We start from the raw sequence: 17,500 nt of genomic DNA on the forward strand, positions 1-17,500 counted from the left end.
TATATTCCTTGGCCACTAGATAAAGTCCTGGCTGAACATCGGACTTACTTGGAAAATTATTTATAAGCTATAACTGGTCACGAGTATTATAGAAATAATATTTTTCAGTCATTTCTGAATACATAATATTTTTACTTAGCTCAAATTTCAGAAGATACAAAAGGTTATGCTATGATAAAATTTCTCTCCCACTCCTATCTGCTAACCACCCAGCTCTTTGCTATAGAGGCAAAACCAGTATTACCAGCTTTTTGTGCAGCTTTCCAGAGATATTTCATGCATATATAAGCAAATAGGTACATTCATCCTTCTTTTTAGCAGCACTGGTGGCAAATGATACACACTCTCAGATTTTTCACTTAAAGTATCTTGAAGATCAGCCCATATCCGTACATAAAGTTCCTGATTCCCTTTTTGCAAACACATTGTATATTATTGTATGTGTGGGCCATAAATTTAGTCTACCTGGAAAGCTTTTAAAAATACGTGTTCCTGGGCCCGCCCATAGGACTATAGAACCAGAATCCAGGGGCTAAGTTTGGGGAAGATGTATTTTTAATCAGCTCCCCAGGTAACTGTTACCCATTCAGCCCCATATCTTCCTGCAGATTGGTTCTGGGGAATTATCATTTTAGGTTATCTATTCTGAATATCACTATTTCCAGCTCAGCTTTTCATTGGGGCTAAAAAGCAGAGGTTTTATTTTCTGAAAAGAGCCCAACTCATCATTAGTACGTTTCTGATTGAAAGGAGGTATATACTACTTATTTCTAGATTTATAGAACCTTTAAAGCAGGAGGAAAAAAAAAATAAAGATTCCTATAGATTGCTGCCAGTAAAGTTACCAATTGATTTGTCCCATATCACTCTCAGCTGAAATGATTCTCTGTGAGTTTCAACTTTTCCTCTGTTTTACCTAACTCCCCTCATCAGCTCTGTTTTCCCTCTACTCAGCAGCTCTCAGGGGGAGCCGAGGCATCAGAATAATGACAACCACAGTACAGGCTCTGATCAAGTCCCCAGGAGAAGTGTACCTACCTCACCCGTGGATAAAGACTGATTTTAATTCTCCAAGAAGGCCATGAAAATCTCCTGGGTCATCACTATAGTCATTCGGTCAAGGGTAAATGATTTATTTTTTTATCAAATAGAAGAATCAAAGGCAAATGATGTATCTTCTCTTCTCCCTCTCACTTGTATATAACATGTTTCCCCCCTCCTAGTTGCTTGTGTACTAGATCTTCTATCATCCAATGTTTCTCATTACATTTGTATTAAAACTCCTCTTCCAATCCTCTCCTAAACTGAACCTTTCATTTTCTTAATGTTTGCTTCCTTTCTGGTTCAATCAGGTTTATTATCAGTGGGAAGGCTTCAGGGAAATGGTCCATCCCCTGAATTTGCCTGGGGGTCTTGCAAGTAGCTTTAGAGCCCCTACTATAAGTGATACTTTGTTTCCATTTCAGTAATTTGAAAAAACAAATAGATCAATTGTTTTAAACAGCTAAAATAAAAGATATGGTGTTCCTTACTGCTTTGGATTCTCAGCATTTTAATCAATGGTAGTGACCTTGGAGATGGATTTTATGAAAGCAGGAAAGGAACTAACATGTATCGATTGCATTCTACATAGATTATTTAAACTAATGGTATAAGGTGTATTCATATGTCCCCATTTTATAGATGAAGAGTTTAAGACTCAAAGAGGTGAAGTAATTTACCCAAATCCCACATCTGGTGAGCGGCATTGCTAAGGCTGGAAACTAGTTCTGATTCCAAAAATGATGCTGCATCTACTAAATCATGTTTACTATCTAGACAAATTATATAATTTAGAGGCACATTTGCTAGAAGAAAATAGTAAACATATTTAGATAAAACCTATTCGATATTTCATTATGAATCCCCAAACTGGATAATTGAGGTGATTCAATTTCCTAGACAAGCATTTCTGTGGCTGAATGGATAATTATTGAACCTATTGTGCTATCAGATCATTCAGATCACGTGCTATTGAAGAGAGCCGTTATTCTAAATATAGTACTATACGTAAATTGCGCATTGAGTTTAGTTAGAATAGTTTTAGCTCTGAGTGTAGCAGCTCCTTGAGCAAGGCTCCAAATGGAAAAGTGTTTGCACTCATGCATAGTTCTATACTAAATCTACTCAAACCTTAAAAGTGGATATATGGATTTAAATATTGGCTTTAAACATGGATCACTGACACACACTAATGCTTCTACGGCAACATCACATCGAGAAAGATCAACCTCAATAAGCCCTTTTTTTTAATCTAAAACAACAACAAAACACACACACACACATAAAAATTTGTTTTAAGGACATTGCTTATCTGTTTTGAACCTCTCTGGGTTGTGAAAATTTCTGCCCGTTTTCTCAGGAAAGCAGAATCTTTCCCTGTTGCCTTTTGCTTTTGTGTCACTGGTGGAAACCAAGTCACAAGGCTGCCCCAAGTCCGAGGATAGAAAATATTTTGCAGAAGTGGGCAAGTGGGTGTGAATTGAGTAGCCCAGCGACTGAGTTTGCCAGAAGGCCCAGGAACTGTACTTGGCTGGGAGAAGGGACTTGAATTAATTATTGGGTGCTACGAGGGTGCTATCTTAGGTAAATTCCATATAGTGCAAAGTGCCTGCTTTGCTTATTAATGACCTTTAGCTCAGATTTTCCCTAAGTCTTAACCTTGGAATAAGATTCAGCGAGATTCTCTCAAGGTTCTATGACCACAACTTAATAAGGTCAAGTAAGCCTGAAAAATTAGAATTGACTTACTACCTTGTTAAAATATATTCATACATTAAGTTATAAGCAATTTCTCTCTGTCTCAAAACCCCTGTTGCCAGTGTATGCCTCAACACAGTTATTGCTCTTTTTTAATTTTCTTTCCTTTTCTTTCAGATCATAAATGCTATATTTTGTATGAAATTATAGTATGCCAGACTCCCTGACTCTAATTTCTCTTTATTCCAATTCCCTCAAAGAATATAAATCCTAGACATGATTCTATTATCATTTGAGATTAAAGTCATAGGACTTTCTTTCATCGATCCTTTCCTTCCAACTATTTTTATTTTTTGACATTTAAATTATTTTTTAATTATTTAAGTAATATGTGCGTATAGTTTATGAAATCAAATAGTCCTAAAATTTTGTAACAAAAATAGTGGCTCCATGCCTCACCTCTCTCTTCCTTAGGGGTCCTAGTCTCATATTTAAACATCTCCTGATCTGTAAATAATATCTTTATCTTGCCCCCTTTTCTTCTAACTTTTTATTTTTATGTTATAAAATTTTATAAAAATTTTTATTTTATGTCATAAAATTTCAAACATATTTAAAGATTTATTTATTTGTTTTAGCGGGGAGACAGAGGGACAGAGGGAGGGGGAGAGAGAATGCTAAGCAGACTCCACTCTGAGCGCAGAGCCCAACACCAGGCTCGATCTCACAACCCTGGGATCATGACCTGAGCTGAAATCAAGAGTGAGACACTTAACCAGTTGATCCACCCAGGCGCCCCCCAAAATTTTAAACATATTTAACAATAACAAATACAATTAACCCTCATGAACCCATCATTCAAATTTAACAATAGTCAACTCACAATCATTCTTTTTGCTTTTAAATGTCTTTCTGTTCTATGGGATTATTTTTCCATTTACTTTTTTTTCATTGAAGTATAATAGAGATCTAGAAAAGTACAAGTGTCAAAGTGTGCTGCTCACTGCATTTTCACAAAGGGAACACACCCGCAAATCCAGTACTCAGATCAAGAAGCAAAAAAATCAGCAGCCCCCAGAGCCACTCCCTCCTTAGAGTCCCTCACTCATGCTTCTTTCCATTTGAGAACCTCCAAGAGTCACTCCCCTGATGGCACGGATTCATTTCCTCTGTGTTTGTACATCACATAAATGGAGTCATACGGTGTGGACATTTTTTGTGCTACTTCCGCTCCTTACTCTATTTCTGGTATCCATCCTGTTGGGTGTTGTAAGTTTTCTTTCTCATTACTGTTTAGTGTCACCTTATGTAAATATCCTACTATAGATGGGCATTTCAGTAAGCTCTGCCTTTTTTTTTTTAAAGATTTTATTTATTTGTTTATTTATTTATTTAAGAGAGAGAGAGAGCATGCACGTGTGCAAGAGCATAAGTGAGGGGGGATGGGCAGATGGAAAGAGAGAAGCAGACTCCCTGCTGAGCAGGGAGCCCAACAGGGGTTGATCCCAGGACTCCGGCATCACCACCAGAGCCAACGGCAGATACTCCACTGACTAAGCCACCCAGGCGCCCCAATAAGTTCTGCTTTTTAGCTATTTCAAATAGCATGGCTTTGAACACACTGAAAAATGCTTTTGCTGACCATGTGCTTGTGTTTTTGTTGGGTATACTCCTAGGAGTGGAAATTGCTGGGTTATAGAATACAGCATACTTTCAAAATGTTGTCCGAAGTTGATTATCTCAATATATATTCCCACCAGCGGTATAGGGAGTCCCAATAATTCCACATCCTTGACAGCCTTTTATTTTCTTTTATTTATGCCATTCTGGTGCCACTGTAGTGATACCTTATTATGGTTTAATTTGATTTTTTTTCTCTGTAGACTAATGAAGTTCAACACCTTTTCATATGTGTATTGGTCATTTGGGTATCTTCTATGAAGTGTCTGGTCAAGTCTTTAGTCAATTTTCCTCTTGGCTTGTAGAAATTCTTTAGGTGTTTTGAATGAGTCCCTTTTCAGACATACGCATAGACAATATCTCTTCCTACCACTCCGGTTTTCTTTTCAAGCACATAATGGTATCGTTTGATAAACGGGAGTTTTATTTTATTTTAAGATTTTATTTATTTCAGAGAGAGAGCACCAGCAGGGAGGAAGAGGGAGAAGCAGACTCCCTGCTAAGCAGGGAGCCCAACATGGGGCTTGATCCCTGAGATCCTGATCAGAACCAAAGGCAGACGCTTAACCCATTGAGCCACCCAGGCCCCCAGGAAGTTTTAAATTTTAAAACAATACCATTATCCATTAAAAATTTTTTTGGCTGGGGGCGCCTGGGTGGCTCAGTGGGTTAAGCCGCTGCCTTCAGCTCAGGTCATGATCTCAGGGTCCTGGGATCGAGCCCCGCATCGGGCTCTCTGCTCAGCAGGGAGCCTGCTTCCTCCTCTCTCTGCCTGCCTCTCTGCCTACTTGTGATCTCTCTCTGTCAAATAAATAAATAAAATCTTAAAAAAAATTTTTTTTTGGCTGGTGTTTTCTATGTGCTGTTTAAGAAATCTTTGCCTACCTCAATGTCCTAAATATGTTCCCCTATATTTAATTCTAAATGCTCTACTGTGTTACCTTTCATGTTTGGAGCAGCAATCTCTCCGGAATTTTGTTCATCATATGAGGTAGATATATGTGTATATACATTTTGTGTATATACATTTTGCGTGTGTATACACATTTTGATTTTGATCCAGCACCATTTATTGAAAACTCTTTTGTTTTTCCACCCCATTGAAGTATTGTATTTGTCATAAGTCAGCGGACTACATGTGGATCTTTCTGGAATCCCCCTCTTTTCTGTAGGTTTGTGCTTACTCAAATACCACAATTTTAGGGGCACCTGGGTGGCTCAGTTGTTAAGTAGCTGCCTTCGGCTCAGGTCATGATACTGGGGTTCTGGGGTCCTGGGATCGAGCCTTGCATCGGGCTCCCTGCTCAGTGGGAAGCCTGCTTCTCCCTCTCCTGCTCTCACTGCTTGTGTTCCCTCTCTCACTGTGTCTCTGTCAAATAAATAAATAAAATCTTAAAAAAAAAACCCTACAATTTTAGTCGCGGTAACTTTATAATAGATACTCGCACTTACAGTGTAAGCCCTCCAGCTTTCTCTTTTTTTTTTTTTTTAAAGATTTTATTTATTTATTTGACAGAGAGAGAGAGAGATCACAAGTAGACAGAAAGGCAGGCAGAGAGGAAGGGAAGCAGGCTCCCTGCTGAGCAGACAGCATCATGTGGGGCTCGATCCCAGGACCCTGGGATCATGACCTGAGCCAAAGGCAGAGGCTTTAACCCACTGAGGCACCCCAAGCTTTCTCTATCTTAAAGACTGTCTTAAACCTTTTTTTTTTTTCTTTGGTTCACAGCATTTCCATATCAACTTTAGAATGAACTGTTCAATTGTTTGAAAAACAACAATAATCTGCTGGCATTTTTATTGGATTGAATTACGTATAGAGATTAATTTGAGGATAATGGACCACTGTAAAAGAGTCTTCTGATCCATGAATATGATAAGTATCATCATTTATTAGGTCTCATTTTTGTTTCTTTAAAACTGTTGTGCATTTTTTTAGTGTCCTGTTTTGTTACATCTTCATTAGATTTATTCCTAGGTATTGGGTATTTTTGATACTATTATACCTTATATACTTTAAAATTTTTTAATTTCTCTCTTTATGTGGCTGATATACAGAAAAACAAATGAAATTCGAATATTGGCTCTGAATTCAGCAATCTTGTTAAATTTACCGATGATTTAGATTCTTTCAGATTTTGCTAGATACACAATCATATTATCTGCAAATAATGATAGATTTCTTTCTTTCCATCCTTTTTATACTTTCTTTTTCCTCACTTACTTGCTTCGCTAGGAGTGCTGGTATAATGTTGAATGGAAATGGTGTTAGCAGGCATCCTTATCTTTTTCCCAGTTTCACGGGAAAAGTTTTCAGTATTTCATGAGTATCATATGAGTGATAGGTTTTTATAGATTTTATCTTTTTTTTTTTTATTAAATGACATCAGATAAAGGGCTAGTATCCACAATCTATAAAGCACTTACCAAACTCAACACCCAAAGAACAAATAATCCAATCAAGAAATGGGCAGAAGACATGAGCAGACATTTCAGCAAAGAAGACATCCAGATGGCCAATGGACACATGAAAAAGTGCTCCACATCATTCTGCATCAGGGAAATATAAATCAAAACCACAGTGAGATACCACCTCACACCAGTCAGAATGGCTAAAATTAACAAATCAGGAAATGACAGGTGTTGGTGAGGATGCAGAGAATGGGGAACCCTCCTACACTGTTGGTGGGAATGCAAGCTGGTGCAGCCACTCTGGAAAATAGCATGGAGGTTCCTCCAAAAGTTGAAAATAGAGCTATCCTATGACCCAGGAATCACACTACTAGGTATTTACCCTAAAGATACAGATGTAGTGATCTGAAGGGGCACGTGCACCTGAATGTTTATAGCAGCAATGTCCACAACAGCCAAACTATGCGAAGAACCTAGATGTTAATCAACAGATGAATGGATAAAGAAGATGTGGTATATTACAGAATGGAATACTATGCAGCCATCAAAACCCACGAAATCTTGCCATTTGCAACGACATGGATGGAACTAGAGGGTATTATACTAAGCGAAATAAGTCAATCAAAGAAAGACAATTATCATATGATCTCTCTGATATGAGGAATTTGGGGGCAGGGTCGGGGGTTGTGGGGGTAGGGAAGGAAAAATGAAACAAGACGAGACTGGGAGGGAGACAAACCATGAGAGGTTTTTACAGATTTTTAAAATCACATTAAATAAGATTCTCCTATTCTCAGTTTGCCGAGATTTATTTTTTAAATCTCGTATCCTAAATACTTCTACCTAGATTAGAGGTCAGCAAACCAGAAGCTGATTGCCTCTTTTTTATAAAGTTTTATTGGAATGCAGCTACGCTCACTCATTTCTGCATCGTAACTTCTCTTGCTCTACATCAGCAGTGTTGAACAGCTGCAGCACAGGTCCATATGTCCTTCAAGCTTAAAATATTAAGAACCTGGCTCTTTAAGAAAACGCTTGCCAATCTCTGATCTAGATGATCATATACTTTTTCTCCCTTTTCTATTCATAGAGAAAACCACTGACAAACTGGAACAACAAACCAGTCTTGCCTATGGGGGAACATCCCATGTGGTGATAGTTACCCCTTTTATAATCTGCTAGGTTGGATTTGCTCATTTTTATGTATTTATCGTCTCCTTTTAAACTGCCTTATTTGCTTTCTAAATTCTGCTGCCTCTTACCTTCTTTTCCACCTTTATCTGGACTTTCTCTTTCCTTTTTCCCGTTGTTCTTATCTTGCTCAATTTAGATTCTATTCTAACGAGTCTCTTCTAAGTGTGACTGTGTCCCTGAAGGCTTATGGCTTCTGGTTTGAGAGTCCTGGCGCCACCAGTAGGTACTCACTAGAAGGTTCTCAGGCCTTCCCTCAGTTTTCTCCTTCATAATTCACAGATGGTGATGGATCTAAAGCTATGAGTTCTTTGTCGACACCTGTTCATCTTTTAGGTTCACGGGAATACTTTATCCCCTAATTTACTTGTAGATGCTGTACTTGTATTTTTACTTTTGTTACCCTATTTGTTCTTTCTGTTTTATTCTAATTCGGGGAGATTCACTGCTAACACAGCAGCCTAGAATCCTGCTTTATTTCTGAATAAAGTAAAGGCATATTCTTTGTGATGCAGTGATGTAAGGTACTCATGTATGACTAAAGCTTTTAAATCACTTATTTAGCATTGAGTAATTTTAAAAATCCCACACAGGATAAAGGGACAGGTGGTTCAGTTATGTGCTGACCAGAAGTTTAAGCCCACACCCTGCAACAGGACTGGGATGTGTGCAGTAGAGAATCAGCTTTATCCAAAGAGAGTTCTGGCCTTTGCCTGGGCTATTGGGAGATCTCGAGGTCCCTGGAATAACCTGCCTGACAGGAGTGTTTCTTTCCTTGAGAGAGTTTGCTTCTGAAGAGTCTAACAGTGTGATACATGATAGGGGTTTTGGAACTTGCCCTACCCATGTTCAAACTTCTGGAAGAACTAGAGACTAAATGTATTAGCCAGGACCTCCAGGAATGACCAGAGCCTGAATGTCAACCACATGGGATCAAGCCTCAGTACAGGTTCCAGACACCAAAAGCTCAGACGGTTGGCAAGAGTCAGACGGTTGGCATATTGTCACAAATGTGGATCACCCAGGAGAACGACGTGTCCCTGAGGCTGATGGAAGGTTCATGTCTGGGACCCTCCCGGACCATGCCCTGTACATCTCTCCCTTTGGCTGACTTTGGTTTGGTTTTGGTCGTGGCTTGTTGGTCTTGTTTGTTTTCTCTATAATAAAATTTAATCCTAAGTATAGTGCTTTCCAGAATTCTGAGTCATTCTGGTGAATTATCGAAATTAAGGGGGTAGCAGGAGTCACTGACTTTGTAGCCAGCTGGCCAGAAGTGAGGATGTTTGAGGAACCCCAAGCTTGTGGTGGGTACCTACACTGAGGGCATTTTCATGGAGGACCATGCCTTTTTCCTGGGAAGTTTGGCCCAGCTTCCAGGTAGGTGATATCATGGCTTTTGATGAAAATGTTTGGGCATCCGTGTATTATACAAATAAACACAAATTCATTACGGGGTAAGACTAATTAGGAAAGTGTATGCTAAAAGGGCATATTATAGGGAATACAAATACTCAACAATGAGAAAGCATTAAAAACACATAAAGGAATTAAGGCAGTATTTGTTGCCAGTTTGATAGCATTATTGCTATTACTCTAGAATGCTTGACTCTTTCCTTGAACCTACAGGGTTCAAGATTCATCTCTTACAACGAGGATCAATAGGAAAAATGGGAATCAAATTACAACCAGCTACTACTCTAATGCAGATCTGAGGGAAGTACAAGGGTCCCTGGGTCTCTAACTATATAGCTGCTTTGGAAAAGGACAAGGAAGAAGCAGATAACCAGGGACACAGCCCTTGTCTAGCTCCCCTTCACATGTGGAGAAAAGCAAGCACAAAGTACACAGGTAAAAGAATGCATATCCTGTGGCCATGCATTTTAAGTTACACTCAACCCACCCACTAGGAATGATGGCCAGCCTTTTTCTTGGTCCACTGAGTTATGTTTTCTTCTGAGTAGAGTTCTCTTTTCTCTCTTGGGCAAGTGTGGTAGGCCATGCCAGACTTACTCTACCCAAAACTCAAGTAGGTTCAATGATACAGTAAGAGCTATGATATAGAAGCATAGGCTCTGGAATTATCTTGCAGGAAACTACAGTGCCTTCTACCCAGCCCAAGTCATATAAGAGACAACAACCAATGGGTCTATGTCCACCAGCCAGGAAGATTTTGTACTTCATTTTGGGCCATGGTGACCACTAAATTTCCAGTATCCCCTCCATGAGAGGCAACAGATTGTACTAGAGAAGCATGTCTACCAATTTGCATTTTTCATCACCTATAATTTTACACTTGATCTCATACAGTTTTGCTGGTTAGGTAATTTACAGAGTGAAAGTCAATTTAGACTAAGTCCAAGTTGTCAACATCATCAGGATTTGAATGTAGAAAGTGTGCTCTGGTCTAGAGCTGTGGGTTGTTACTAATCAGGTTGGTGATTATGGGTATGGACTTTGACTACAAGATTTTCAGGACAGACATTCTCCTTGCTCTGATAAACTGCACATGATACGTGGTTTATCTGCAAGAATGTTCTGCTTTTCAGTTTAGGGTTATTTTCTGCAACCTTAAAGGAATAGGGATATGTACATGGGTAGAAAGGCAGAATATGGAAAGCAGGGAGATCATTCAGCAATAAGGTGGTAATATACGATCTTTATCAGAACTCTCCTAATAATTTGTTAAATGTGATATTCTAGGATTCGGTCCACTTAACTGGGGGATGTAAACTCTTCCTGGGTGGAGGGAAGAAGCTAAGGTCCTCCACGCAGTGAGCAGTCCTAAACCCTCACTTTCCTCTGAATCACACCCACGCTCATTTCCTCCATTTCCCCGGGAGCGTCACCTGTCATCCCAGAAAGAAGAATGAGATGCTAAAGACACCCACTCAGTTTGTCACTCTGACATTTGGTCATATTACTCAGCTTTATTAGGATTTTGTTGATTAACAGGTATGTTTCTAAGCTGTTGGTATAAGATTAGGCACTATTTCTACTGGTTTTCCACTCTGCTGAGTGTCTTTATGTGTTCTTCTAATAATTTCAACTGAGTTAGGAGAGACTAACAACCATGGTAGGTTCGCCCTCAATACTTCCAGAGAGAACTGTTTCCTTACTTCTTTGGGAAGAAAACTTTTCTGTTAATTGGCATCTTTAATTACAAGAAAGTTATTCCCTGTGTTGAGTTAGTTTCTAAAACTTCCCTCCAGAACAATGTGTAGTAGATGTACTTCCTTTCCCAGAGGACCAGATTTAAACATATAAAGACAGCTATCTACTCTTTTTTTCCCAGGCATTATAAATATATTCAATAACTTCATATGTTCCTTCATACACTTCTAGGATGTAACATTCCACAGACATCAACTAGGCAACTTCACGTCAATAAAAGGACGTAACTGAGGCCCAGACCAGCAGATGAAGGGAAGCTCCATTCTAAATGCCAATTAATGAAAGTAGAAGGAATGACAGAATGAGGCAGACATCATTTCAGAACCTCTAGTTAACGTCAATTTAGATAAAGTTCATCAGGGTTAAAATCCTTAGTTAAATTGTAGACGGAAGCTTGGACATTCACTGGGTGTCAAATGAATACCACACAGAGTACTTCCTAACTACAAGAGGTTAAATAAAATTGCATAGAGAGGGTTCAGACCACAATCACTTCCAGTGAAAGTCAATTTTTAGCAATTTCAGCAATTAATGGTAGACGAACTAGAAGTAACGTATCTTCTGATGTGATACAAAGCATGAGGTATACAACGTCGCCTATGGGAGTCTGTCCATGGTGTTTCCCTTGAATCTAAACAATTAAAATCATTATACACAGGGGGAAAAACCAAAAGAGAATGTAACCAGGGAAGTCTAAAATTGTGGAATATTCTGGAGCTCAACTGGCTTTTCATCTTCAACAGTCATAGAAAAAAGACTATTCTAGATTAAAAGAGACAGAATGGGTATATATATCTATATATATCTATATCTCAAACATATGCACGAAGGTGTTAACAGTGTCAATCACCAAATGGTTGGATGTGACATTCTTTCCTTTTCCTTTGTATTTTCTATTTTTCTACAATGAATATTGCATAGTCTTTCTATAATAATAAGGCATTTAAAAACATTTATGGTCAACCTGGCTAAGTGATTTCCTCAATCCATATGAGATTTTTTCCAGATCCTGCCATACTGGTCATTCTCCCCTGGTTGAGCAACTCTTTGCTATTATTGTCTTCACATAGGATACCCGTCATTTGGCAATATGCCTCAGATGTGATCTTACTCGTACAAAGTGGAACCTCTGATCTGACCACTACTATTGAGGCAACTGAAGACTATGTCGCCTTTCTGGAAACTCAGTCACATTGTTGACAGTGTAAATAGTCTGTAGACTATAACACAAATTAATGATTTAGAATAGACTATGTAGAACAGAAATTGTACTATCGAGAATAGAGATTAAGGACATGGACTCTGGAGGTTTGGGGAAAATTACTTAATCTCACTAAGGCTGTGATTTCTCATCTGTAAAGTGAAAGAAATACTAGAACCTGTTTCATGGGGCTGTTTTGGGGGCTAAGTGAGACAGCATAGTGAAAGAGTTGAGTGCAGTGCCTGGTTCACAATACATAATAAATAAATAAATAGGACTTATTATCATAATTATTATTGTGGTTTGTAAAATCTCAGCATGAAGGTTGCTAAGGATCATTAAGACTCCCTCCAATATTTCAAAATTACTTTGATCAAAAGTGATGCATTTGACCTACTGAAAATATCTTCTCATAAAAAAATACAAAATAAGTAATAAATAAGTAATTTTCTTCATCTGGCCATAAGTATACCACCTGTATTTGTTTTCCTTATACTATGAAGTCCTCTATTAACTCACCAACATTGGATCCTTTGAATGTTTAGGACCAGTGGGGCCCCAAAAGCACCCATTTGAATGGAGTAACCCTAGGAATTCTGGGTAATACAGTTTAGGGGACTTTCATGTGCACCGATATTCTATGAGATGCCCAGAATTTTAAAAAATGTTTATTTATTTGTTTTAGAGAGAGAGAGAGAGCAAGAGGAGTGGCAGAGGAAGAGAGTATCTCAAGCAGATTCAGCACTAAGCATGGATCCTGACGTGGGGCTCTATCTAATGACCCTACGATCACCACCTGAGCTGAAATCAAGGGTCAGATGCTTAACTGGCTGAACTACCCAAGTGCCCCATGAGAATACCCAGAATTTAATGAATCCCCTGGATGACTGAATGCTCTGAACTCTTTTGTGCCATACAGTCTGCTCCGTGTGCAGGTAATATACTCAACAACTCGTTAACAGAATCACAAAACTTAAAGAGCCAGGAGGCAAAAATCTCAGAATTTTTGAGAGCATCCATTAAAATCCAGAATTAGATGCCATGGCCATCTGTGTGAGACGTAAAGCGATGGAGAATCTTAAGTGTTAAAATAACTGATGCCCCTGAAAACCCAAAACAATTAGCCCAAGAACAGAAAAAAAATAGAGAGAAATGGAATTACTTTAAAGTAAAACATTCTCTTGGAGTTTTACATTATTTTAGTGATCTAAATGAAATGGCTAATTTTACTATATATTAATTAGGATCTGTTCCACTGCAAATTAAAGAAATTCAAGGGATTTTAAATAATAATGGCATGTATTGATTCATGTAACTGGAGTTCTAGAAGTACAGCAGATTTCAGGGTTGGCTTAATCTGGCAGGATTAGCTTTCTGTTCCAGGGGTGATTCTCTGGGTTCTGTCCTCCTTTTTCTGTTGCCTTCATGATATGGTTAGTTATAGCTTTAAAACCTGCTCATCCCCTCTTCAAAAGTTTATTATTTCAAGGTCAGAAAACATTTTTCAGAGATTCCCAACAAGTTCCCCTTGACCTTACTGGCCACTACAGTCGTCTTAGCCCCTCCCCGTTCCTGAGCCAATCATTAACAAGGATTGTGGGAAGTGGGATCCCTTCTGAAACACATGGCTTCAGGTAAGGGAAATATGTATGGGTGAATGAATAAAATGGGGGGCATTCTTGACAAAAGGGTAGGTAATCAACAAGGAGTAATTATTAAACATTGGAGGTTGGATGAAGCAGGGTATTTTATTTTCAGAAAATTAGATTTTCTTACAAAACTTGGCTTTTAAACAATTATGAAGGAAAAGAATCCAAACCTTTTCCCATCTGCTTTTCCCCTTTGCTAAAATGACAATAGTAATTCTGAGTGAGAATGACAATATTGTTATGTGTCTTATCCCCATCAGGTTTTAGAATTCCCAGTGGTTCTGAACACTTTCAACATGTGTGCCATTTGGAAAAACCTAGGTAGTACTCCTTCCCTTGATTTTTAGAACATGGGATTTTTTTTAAAAAATGAAGATGCAAATCTGTATGTAGTAATCCAGACTTCGGGGTGTTGTTATATAACAGCCATTTGATGTTTGACAAGTTTCTGACACTCTTTAATGAGCTTGTTTACATCTTTAATCTTAGAAATAAATTTATCAAGTGCAAATCTAGCACCAAGTACGATAAATTCATTATTTTCTCCTTGAAGAGTAGAGCGGCATCTCAACTCAGCAAGCCCCTTCTTAATTTTCTAAAAGTGAAAACATACCTATATGCCCTAATGATTTCTGCCTCAGTACATTTTCCTCTGCCTTTCATTTTTGTTAACCAAATTAATTATCATTTTCTTATTATTAGGGACTTCTAGGCTGTTGTTTGTGGGGGAAAAGTCTTAGGAAAGCCATTTTGTGCTGCTGAATCACAATTTCCTTTTTGGGTCATCAGGTTCCATGAATCACTCATTCACTCAGTGAGGATCTAACGGTTGATCATGGTGGTGGGAATTTAAAGAGAAAAAGAAAAGGACTTGGTCCTGGCTTTCAAGGAGTTCATAGGAAAGTAGGACATAGGCTATACATACATCTAGCCCAAGGGAATTTTTAGAAGGGGTTTAGTACAGTGTTGGAGATGGGAATGGGGTATTTTGGACTCACCGAGAAGAGATGATCTAAGTCACCTTAAATCTCGAAATGAAGGGACGAGTTTTCTTGGAGACCATGGTATTTGCACTCCGTAGGGAAGGATGGGTGGACATCAGCCAGGAAGAGGCAGGTGGGAGAGGAGGTGAGGACACTCCGTGACAGAAGACTACGAGATCATAGGCATGAAGTAAGGACACCGCTAAGTACCAAGGGGAAATCATAAACAATTCATGGACTTAAAGAAAAAAGTGTGAAGCAGGGAGTAGGAAAAGACAAGGCTGGACAGGAACCAGACGATGTTGAGAGATGTTCTTCCCTGTAGGTGATGAGGATTCATTGAAAGATGTTATTTAAGGGTTCGACTGAAATGTCAGCCTTGCTCAAGCATCTTATTCTAACCTTCTTTAATTCCACTTGTGGATTTTATCTTTATCATTTAAAACAATCTGAAGGAAGGTCAAAAATTATGGCTGATCCCATAATTTTTGACCTTCCCAACCTCATGACCACTGCATCGTTGTTAGTGTGGTGCTTGGATGTGGATTGCATCCAAGCTTCTTTCTCTTATTCGAACGAACCAAAATAGTTGTGAAACATTTTTATGTCAAGGAAACACATAGTGAATTAGTCAAGGGTTTGTCAAAGGAGTTGAGCAAAACCCCCACCATTACCCTCGATTATGCCACCCGCCTTTCAATTTTCTTTCCATTTTCGTAAGGTTAACTGTTCCCCCAGGTACACAAACTTCAGAACTAGCAGAGTACTCTGTTGCCTTTGCACTCTCTGAGACATACAAAATTCTGGGTATTAGAACCAATTTTCTTCCTCCTCCTCCCTCCTCTCCCTGTACTTAGAAAAGTCTCCTATTAAGATGCAAATTCTAGAAGTGGGATTCATTAAGCTATTATCAGAGAATGGCAGCATGAATTCGCTGACTCGGAGATGCCCAGTCACAAGGGAAATGTGTTTGCTGTCCAGGGTCAAGTGGCCAGAGGTGACTTGAAGTCCGAGAAGGAAGGACCCAGCCCCAGCTCTGCCTTTTCATTGCAAGAGGGCCATTTGCAGCCCCTCTGGCTTTTCTAGTAATGCAATCCGTGTCAAGAAATGCCTAATACTTCTTAACAAAATAATAGGAGGCTTTATTATTCAAAAGTGTAAATTCAAAACCATTAAATAGAAGCACATTTCTTTGATTTGACTACAGACAATATCATCTCAAAAATAACAAAATGCTTGCCTTGTTGATGTGCTAAACTTTCCTGGGTGACCTGGTAGGAAAAGTATGTGCAGCTATGATGGGGAAACTGAGTTCAACTTGGAGGCCCTGTTTTCTTCATCCTCACTTACAGGATGCGTGTTTGTTCACCGCCCCCCCCCCAACCCACCATGACTCCTACACTGTTGAATGAACAGATAAGAGATTCCATAAGTCCTGGCAAAGAGCGGGACACAGTTCTCTCAGAATTCCCTAGGAAGAGAGGTAGACTCACTAAAGAACTTCAAGACCGTCCTACATGGAGTTCTGAAGAAAGAGAGAAAAGGGTAGGGAGCTATTTATAAGGTAGGGAGGGGAAAAACATGAGAGGAGACGTCTCCTCATGACAACTTAAGCCCACAGAAGCTTTCCAGTAGGCTGTGTGAAAGAACAGGTAAGCCAGCGAGAACTCCTGTGACCCCTAGTCTTCTCATTGTCCTGCAAGACTGGCTTCATGGATGTGCAACCGGTGTAGGCTTCGTTCTGAACCCACACTTGTGTTTCATGAGCGGACTGACAATGGAGCATGAGTGGAGGAGGTGTTAGAAATATAACTGCACACGTGAACTCCACCCCACCCATGGCTACCGCTCAGGATGCCTCTTGAGCACAGAATTCCTCTGGACCTACCATGAGTGCGGATTTACTGTGATTCAAAGCGAGGACATGTAAACTTGTTACAACCATGTCTGAGTGAACAGAGGCTGTGACAGCCACAAAAGGCCAGGCTTTCTGTCTGAACCAGAATCGGCTTCGAATGCAGAAAGAAGGCAATGGCACTTTAAGAAATGCGATATCTTCTCCTTTCCAACTCAGGTTACATCCCAGGGTTAGCTAACTGCTTATGATAAAAAGGATGTCAGTCAGTTCTTCTTTACTCATCAGTAACCTAAGGTACAAAGTGTTGGCAGATTGTGCACAGATCAATAGATGAACTAAAAACAATAGTTCTCTGTAGTGATTCCACTGTTCTAGTAAGAACAAAATCCATATGCAAATATGAGCTATGAGATAGGAATTGTGTAAATTCAAAATTCTGTATACAAGTTCAATGCTCTAATATTTGCATTTCAAACTGGTATTGCACAATAAAAGGAAGGTAAAACTCATGCTAATAATTTATAATTTTAATTCATTTTTACTTAGAACAATATTAAGTAGCAAACACCATGAAAATTTCAGAAAGCTTTTCTTTTTCTTTTCTTTCTTTTTTTTG

The 17,500-nt window shown here is 39.0% G+C and overlaps 1 long non-coding RNA gene across 1 annotated transcript in view; it reads right to left on the minus strand.

Moving 5' to 3' along the window:
- LOC116570999 overlaps positions 1 to 17,500 on the minus strand; it is a 102,537-nt gene that overhangs the window by 974 nt on the left and 84,063 nt on the right. The window lies entirely within an intron of this gene.

The sequence above is a fragment of the Mustela erminea genome, chromosome 12 (assembly GCF_009829155.1).
Source record: "Mustela erminea isolate mMusErm1 chromosome 12, mMusErm1.Pri, whole genome shotgun sequence".
Taxonomy (NCBI): Eukaryota; Metazoa; Chordata; class Mammalia; order Carnivora; family Mustelidae; genus Mustela; species Mustela erminea.